General features: G+C 51.0%; 2 non-coding genes and 2 pseudogenes across 2 annotated transcripts; all 4 read left to right on the forward strand.

Annotated features, from left to right (window-relative positions):
- The first annotated feature begins 1,748 nt into the window (after positions 1-1,748).
- Positions 1,749-1,924, forward strand: LOC115161603 (uncharacterized; annotated as a pseudogene).
- Positions 1,925-3,119: 1,195 nt separating this feature from the next.
- Positions 3,120-3,235, forward strand: LOC115161691 (U5 spliceosomal RNA). Its single transcript, XR_003869383.1, has one exon. It is a non-coding gene; the product is annotated as a U5 spliceosomal RNA (small nuclear RNA).
- A 2,314-nt stretch (positions 3,236-5,549) lies between these two features.
- On the forward strand, positions 5,550-5,725 carry LOC115161549 (uncharacterized; annotated as a pseudogene).
- A 1,027-nt stretch (positions 5,726-6,752) lies between these two features.
- On the forward strand, positions 6,753-6,869 carry LOC115161625 (U5 spliceosomal RNA). Its single transcript, XR_003869322.1, has one exon. It is a non-coding gene; the product is annotated as a U5 spliceosomal RNA (small nuclear RNA).
- The last annotated feature ends 631 nt before the right edge of the window (positions 6,870-7,500 follow it).

Genomic DNA, 7,500 nt, shown 5'->3' on the forward strand with positions numbered 1-7,500 from the left:
AATGAGAAGGTACCAGGAGTCGGACTGACGAATACGGTGAGGTTCACATGGAAGAACAAAGAGATTGAGCCATTGGGAAGGGAAACTTTCGGAAGAACCATATTGTTGGGGATACTGAAACTTGAAGTGAAGGACGTGCTATGCCTCCAGGATAATCCGAGGGAAGGAGCTTTTGAGGTGACGCTACAGAAGGAGGAGAAGCATGAGGACGTCTTGAGTGAGGACGAGAGAGATGTGACTGATAGACCCCTGTGCTATATTGAGGTGACACAGCCTGGCTAAAAGCAATTTTAGGGTTGGTCACCGGCAACTTATATAAACCGCATGTGAAGGATGAGGATTAGATGGCCTTTTTGGGCCTGCTATATGATAAGGTTTCAACGGCAAGGCTCCTCAGGGACTCCCTGGGGTTCTGGAATGGCAGGCGGGGTTTCCAGGCACTCCTCAGGGAGGACCCTAAGGGTCAGGGTGGCTACCTCCATCCTCCTGCGATGTTCTCCCTGGGGGCTGACCGGGGACGTTGTTTACCACGTCAGCCCCCGTTTTGCAGGCGTGTAATGGCCTACGTCATATCCTCGCCTCGTGCAGCACAAGAAAATCAGATTTTGTGGGTCTACCGAGCACGAGGCGAGGGACTGTGACGCGCCGAAGGCATGTCACGGGTGTGGCATGCAGACGCACCTGTGGCGTGAATGCCCGGCGCGTCAGAGGTCATACGCGTCTGCAGCTGGGGGGGAGCGAGAGCCGGGGATGGGGGAAGAAGAGGAGGGGAACAAGAAAGAAGGAGAGGCACGGAGGAAAAGGACATACAGCGGGAGGAGAAGGAAAGAACGGCAGCAGGAGAAGAGGGAGAGAAAGAAATGGATTTGGTGGAACCAGAAGGGAAGGAGACTGAAAGAGAGGAGGAGCAGGAGGCGGAAAGAGAGGAGGAGCAGGCAGATGAAGGAGAGAAGGAGCAGAGGAGGAAGGAGAAAAGAGAGTGGAGGGGACAGAGAAGACGGTGGTGGAGAAGAAGGAGATGGAGAAGGAAACAGAGAGGGAGGAGATTGAGAAGACGGCGGTGGAGAAGAAGGAGATAGAAAGGATGGAGACAGAGAAGGCAGCGGGAGTGAAGGAGTGGGGGGACACTGAAATGAGGGAAGAGGGAAGGAGTAGGGATTGTGAAGGCTTGGAAGACATATGAAAACTTGTTGCCGGCTACTAAGCCAGGGAAAAAAAAAATCAAAAAGGAAGGAGAGCGTGAGGGGGAGGGTTGGAGAAAGAGGGGGGGAGGCAGATCAGGGGGGGGGGGGGAGGGGGAGGTTGCGGGGCCCTCGTGGGCCCCCTCTTCCATCTCCTTTACACCCCTGTCCTGATCTGGACTTCTCAGGTATGGCCCAGGATTGGGCGAGTGAGGGAGGTTTAAGCTCCCTGTTTAGGGGCATGGGGTCCCCGGGCCGGAGTCGGGAAGGAGGGGGGGTGGTGGATTTGAGTGGGGGGCACAAGGAACAGAGGGTGGGTGTGCCGGGTAGTGTGTTTGTTTCCAGGGAGAGGGGATGGGCGGCCGACGGGGGAGCGTCAGGAGGGGAGGAGGCGTCCCCGTCGGTCGGGAGTATAGGGTGAGTTGTTTTTTGGTTATTTTTATATGGGTAGTGGGTTTTGGGTTGGTTAGTGATGAATAGTTTTGAAATGTCTATTTTCCGTGTTTATTGGAATTTGTGTTTGAATTTATTGAGTGGTAAAAATTTTGGTTGGTTTTGAACGTAATAATATATTTTCTAAAAAAAAAAAATCTGTTCTTATCAGTTTAATATCTGATATGTCCCCCATCGGGGGACTACATATTAAATGGATTTTCGAACAGGGAGTCGGAAATGGGGCTTGCTCCAGCCGCTCCACGCATCGACCCGGTTTTGCAGTACCTCCGGGGAACGGTGCAACACTTCTCTCTCATTGTCAAGGAAAAAGAAATACACAAAGCTATGTAAAACAGCTAGCAGAAGAAGAGAAGGAATGAAAAAAGAAGAATCATCCAAACTGAAAACAAGGGCGAAGCCCCCTTCATGGGGTCCCCCGTTTTCCCGCCATTTTACTTAAAAAAAAAAAAAACATTGGCCAGGATGGGTTGTGTGTGTGTGTGTGTGTGTGTGTGTGTGTGTCCTGTGTGTGTGTGTGTCTCTGTCTGGGTGTGTGTGTGTGTGTGTGTGTCTGTGTGTTGTCTGTGTGTGTCTGTGTGTGGTGTGTGTGTGTCTGTGTTGTGTGTGTGTCTCTGTCTGTGTGTGTGTTGGTGTGTGTGTGTCTGTGTGTGTCTGTGTGTGTCTGGTGTGGTGTGTGTGTGTGTCTCTGTGTGTGTGTGTGTGTGTGTGTGGTGGTGTCTGTGTGTGTGTGTGTCCTCTGTCTGTGGTGTGCTGTGTGTGTGTGTTGTGTGTGTGTCTGTGTGTGTGTGTGTGTGTGTGTCCTCTGTGTGTGTGTGTGTGTGTGTCTCTGTGTGTGTGTGTGTGTGTGTCCTCTGTGTGGTGGGTGTCTGTCCTGTTCTGTCTCTGTTTTTGACCCCCCCAAAAAATACAATCACTTCACCAGGATTGTCTGTCTCTCTGTCCTGTCCTGTCTGTCTGTCTGTCTGTCTGTCTCTCCTCTGTTTTGACCCCCCAAAAAATACAATCACTTCACAGATTGTCTGTCTGTCTGTCTCTCTCTGTTTTGACCCCCCAAAAATACATCACTTCACCAGGATTGTCTGTCTGTCTGTCTGTCTGTCCTGTTCTGTCTGTCTGTCTCTCTCTGTTTTTGACTCCCCCCCAAAAAATACAATCACTTCACCAGGATTGTCTGTCTGTCTGTCTGTCTGTCTGTCTGTCTGTCTGTCTGTCCTCTCTCTGTTTTGACCCCCCCAAAAAATACAATCACTTCACCAGATTGTCTGTCTGTCTGTCTGTCTGTCTGTCTGTCTGTCTGTCTGTCTGTCTCTGTTTTTGACCCCCCCAAAAAATACAATCACTTCACCAGGATTGTCTGTCTGTCTGTGAATTTTTACCCACAGCCCTCAAACTTGGAAGAGTGGGTTCGGGAACCACCCCGCGGGCACCCGGCCTAAGAGGTGCACAGTGTGTGTCCTCGGGCCCCGACCTCTGACTTCCATACGACTCTGGTTTCTCTTCATTACGCACAAGCCTTTCGCCTTTACTAAAGACTTCCGTGGAGAGGAACACTTACGAGTTCAACATATTTTTGGAAGGGCTTTGCTTCTGGCAGAGCCCGGTATCTTGTTTCAAGAGAAATTGACAGAGATGACGCCGAGACTTTTTGCTCAGGCGTTTGACTTGAAGCCGGCTGACCGACCGACCGACCGGCGTATTTTTCCACTCAAAGTAGTCGCTCGGGCAATTGAGTTCAAGCCCGACGACGACTGACGTGTTTTCCGGGCTTTGAACAAATAGTCGCACTAGGCTTAAAGAGCTAGTGACTTAAAGACGCATTAGCGACTTGTTAAAAAAAACACCCGCCTGTCACCAGGGAAGCGTCGGGTGGGGAGGAGACAACTTTTGCCAAACCGCTGAGGTCTGCCGAGACCCCCGGGGGCCCGGCGGGTGCAGGGGTCAATTTGTGGGTTATCGCTTCTCGGCCTTTTGGCTCAGATCAAGCTTGGTACCGAGGTGCCCCAGAGCCCGCTGAGCCAAAAGGTCGAAGGAAGAAGGGCGGTAAAGGTTTTTGACGGAGTTTTTTTCTCCAAGTTTTTTCGGGTTTTCAGTGGCTTCCTTTTGGAGAGTTTTCTTTTTTCATTGATTGAAAGTGCCAATATTTTCTTGAAAATGGCGCATAATGAGAAGGTACCAGGAGTCGGACTGACGAATACGGTGAGGTTCACATGGAAGAACAAAGAGATTGAGCCATTGGGAAGGGAAACTTTCGGAAGAACCATATTGTTGGGGATACTGAAACTTGAAGTGAAGGACGTGCTATGCCTCCAGGATAATCCGAGGGAAGGAGCTTTTGAGGTGACGCTACAGAAGGAGGAGAAGCATGAGGAAGTCTTGAGGATGACGAGAGAGATGGAGAAGGAGAGACCCCTGTGCTATTATGAGGTGACCAGCCTGGCTAAAAGCAATTTTAGGGTGGTCACCGTCAACTTATATAACCCGCATGTGAAGGATGAGGATGTGAGGGCCTTTTTGGGCCGCTATATGGATAAGGTTTCAACGGCAAGGCTCCTCAGGGACTCCCTGGGGTTCTGGAATGGCAGGCGGGGTTTCCAGGCACTCCTCAGGGAGGACCCTAAGGGTCAGGGTGGCTACCTCCATCCTCCTGCGATGTTCTCCCTGGGGGCTGACCGGGGGACGTTGTTTTTACGCACGTCAGCCCCCGTTTGCAGGCGTTGTATGGCCTACGGTCATATCCTCGCCTCGTGCAGCACAAGAAAATGCAGATTTTGTGGGTCTACCGAGCACGAGGCGAGGGACTGTGACGCGCCGAAGGCATGTCACGGGTGTGGCATGCAGACGCACCTGTGGCGTGAATGCCCGGCGCGTCAGAGGTCATACGCGTCTGCAGCGGGGGGGGGGAGCGAGAGCCGGGGATGGGGGAAGAAGAGGAGGGGAACAAGAAAGAAGGAGAGGCACGGAGGAAAAGGACATACAGCGGGAGGAGAAGGAAAGAACGGCAGCAGGAGAAGAGGGAGAGAAAGAAATGGATTTGGTGGAACCAGAAGGGAAGGAGACTGAAAGAGAGGAGGAGCAGGAGGCGGAAAGAGAGGAGGAGCAGGCAGATGAAGGAGAGAAGGAGCAGGAGGAGGAGGAAGGAGAAAAGAGAGTGGAGGGGACAGAGAAGACGGTGGTGGAGAAGAAGGAGATGGAGAAGGAAACAGAGAGGGAGGAGATTGAGAAGACGGCGGTGGAGAAGAAGGAGATAGAAAGGATGGAGACAGAGAAGGCAGCGGGAGTGAAGGATTGGGGGGACACTGAAATGAGGGAAGAGGGAAGGAGTAGGGATTGGAAGGCTTGGAAGACATATGAAAACTTGTTGCCGGCTACTAAGCCAGGGAAAAAAAAAATCAAAAAGGAAGGAGAGCGTGAGGGGGAGGGTTGGAGAAAGAGGGGGGGAGGCAGATCAGGGGGGGGGGGGGAGGGGGAGGTTGCGGGGCCCTCGTGGGCCCCCTCTTCCATCTCCTTTACACCCCTGTCTGATCTGGACTTCTCAGGTATGGCCCAGGATTGGGCGAGTGAGGGAGGGTTAAGCTCCCTGTTTAGGGGCATGGGGTCCCCGGGCCGGAGTCGGGAAGGAGGGGGGGTGGTGGATTTGAGTGGGGGGCACAAGGAACAGAGGGTGGGTGTGCCGGGTAGTGTGTTTGTTTCCAGGGGAGAGGGGATGGCGGCCGACGGGGGAGCGTCAGGAGGGGAGGAGGCGTCCCCGTCGGTCGGGAGTATAGGGTGAGTGTTTTTTGGTTATTTTTATATGGGTATGGGTTTTGGGTTGGTTAGTGATGAATAGTTTTGAAATGTCTATTTTCGTGTTTATTTGAATTTGTGTTTGAATTTATTGAGTGGTAAAAATTTGGTTGGTTTTGAACGTAATAAATATATTTTCTAAAAAAAAAAAATCTGTTCTTATCAGTTTAATATCTGATATGTCCCCCATCGGGGGACTACATATTAAATGGATTTTTCGAACAGGGAGTCGGAAATGGGGCTTGCTCCATCCGCTCCACGCATCGACCCGGTATTGCAGTACCTCCGGGAACGGTGCAACACTTCTCTCTCATTGTCAAGGAAAAAGAAATACACAAAGCTATGTAAAACAGCTAGCAGAAGAAGAGAAGGAATGAAAAAAGAAGAATCATCCAAACTGAAACAAGGGCGAAGCCCCCTTCATGGGGTCCCCCCGTTTTCCCGCCATTTTACTTAAAAAAAAAAAAAAAAACATTGGCCAGGATTGTGTGTGTGTGTGTGTGTGTGTGTGTGTGTGTGTGTCTGTGTGTGTGTGTGTCTCTGTCTGTGTGTGTGTGTGTGTGTGTGTGTCTGTGTGTGTCTGTGTGTGTCTGTGTGTGTGTGTGTGTGTGTGTCTCTGTGTGTGTGTGTGTGTGTGTGTGTGTGTGTCTGTGTGTGTGTGTGTCTCTGTCTGTGTGTGTGTGTGTGTGTGTGTGTGTGTGTGTCTGTGTGTGTGTGTGTGTGTGTGTCTCTGTGTGTGTGTGTGTGTGTGTCTCTGTGTGTGTGTGTCTGTCTGTCTGTCTCTGTTTTTGACCCCCCCAAAAAATACAATCACTTCACCAGGATTGTCTGTCTGTCTGTCTGTCTGTCTGTCTGTCTGTCTGTCTGTCTGTCTCTCTCTGTTTTTGACCCCCCAAAAAATACAATCACTTCACCAGGATTGTCTGTCTGTCTGTCTCTCTCTGTTTTTGACCCCCCAAAAAATACAATCACTTCACCAGGATTGTCTGTCTGTCTGTCTGTCTGTCTGTCTGTCTGTCTCTCTCTGTTTTTGACCCCCCCAAAAAATACAATCACTTCACCAGGATTGTCTGTCTGTCTGTCTCTGTCTGTCTGTCTGTCTGTCTGTCTGTCTGTCTGTCTGTCTGTCTGTCTGTCTGTCTGTCTGTCTGTCTGTCTGTCTCTGTTTTTGACCCCCCCCAAAAAATACAATCACTTCACCAGGATTGTCTGTCTGTCTGTGAATTTTACCCACAGCCCTCAAACTTGGAAGAGTGGGTTCGGGAACCACCCGCGGGCACCCGGCCTAGAGTGCACAGTGTGTGTCTCGGGCCCCGACCTCTGACTTCCATACGACTCTGGTTTCTCTTCATTACGCACAAGCCTTTCGCCTTTTACTAAAGACTTCCGTGGAGAGGAACACTTACGAGTTCAACATATTTTTGGAAGGGCTTTGCTTCTGGCAGAGCCCGGTATCTTGTTTCAAGAGAAATTGACAGAGATGACGCCGAGACTTTTTGCTCAGGCGTTTGACTTGAAGCCGGCTGACCGACCGACCGACCGGCGTATTTTTCCACTCAAAGTAGTCGCTCGGGCAATTGAGTTCAAGCCCGACGACGACTGACGTGTTTTCCGGGCTTTGAACAAATAGTCGCACTAGGCTTAAAGAGCTAGTGACTTAAAGACGCATTAGCGACTTGTTAAAAAAAACACCCGCCTGTCACCAGGGAAGCGTCGGGTGGGGAGGAGACAACTTTTGCCAAACCGCTGAGGTCTGCCGAGACCCCCGGGGGCCCGGCGGGTGCAGGGGTCAATTTGTGGGTTATCGCTTCTCGGCCTTTTGGCTCAGATCAAGCTTGGTACCGAGGTGCCCCAGAGCCCGCTGAGCCAAAAGGTCGAAGGAAGAAGGGCGGTAAAGGTTTTTGACGGAGTTTTTTTCTCCAAGTTTTTTCGGGTTTTCAGTGGCTTCCTTTTGGAGAGTTTTCTTTTTTCATTGATTGAAAGTGCCAATATTTTCTTGAAAATGGCGCATAATGAGAAGGTACCAGGAGTCGGACTGACGAATACGGTGAGGTTCACATGGAAGAACAAAGAGATTGAG

This window comes from Salmo trutta, chromosome 24, assembly GCF_901001165.1.
Source record: "Salmo trutta chromosome 24, fSalTru1.1, whole genome shotgun sequence".
In the NCBI taxonomy this organism is placed as follows: Eukaryota; Metazoa; Chordata; class Actinopteri; order Salmoniformes; family Salmonidae; genus Salmo; species Salmo trutta.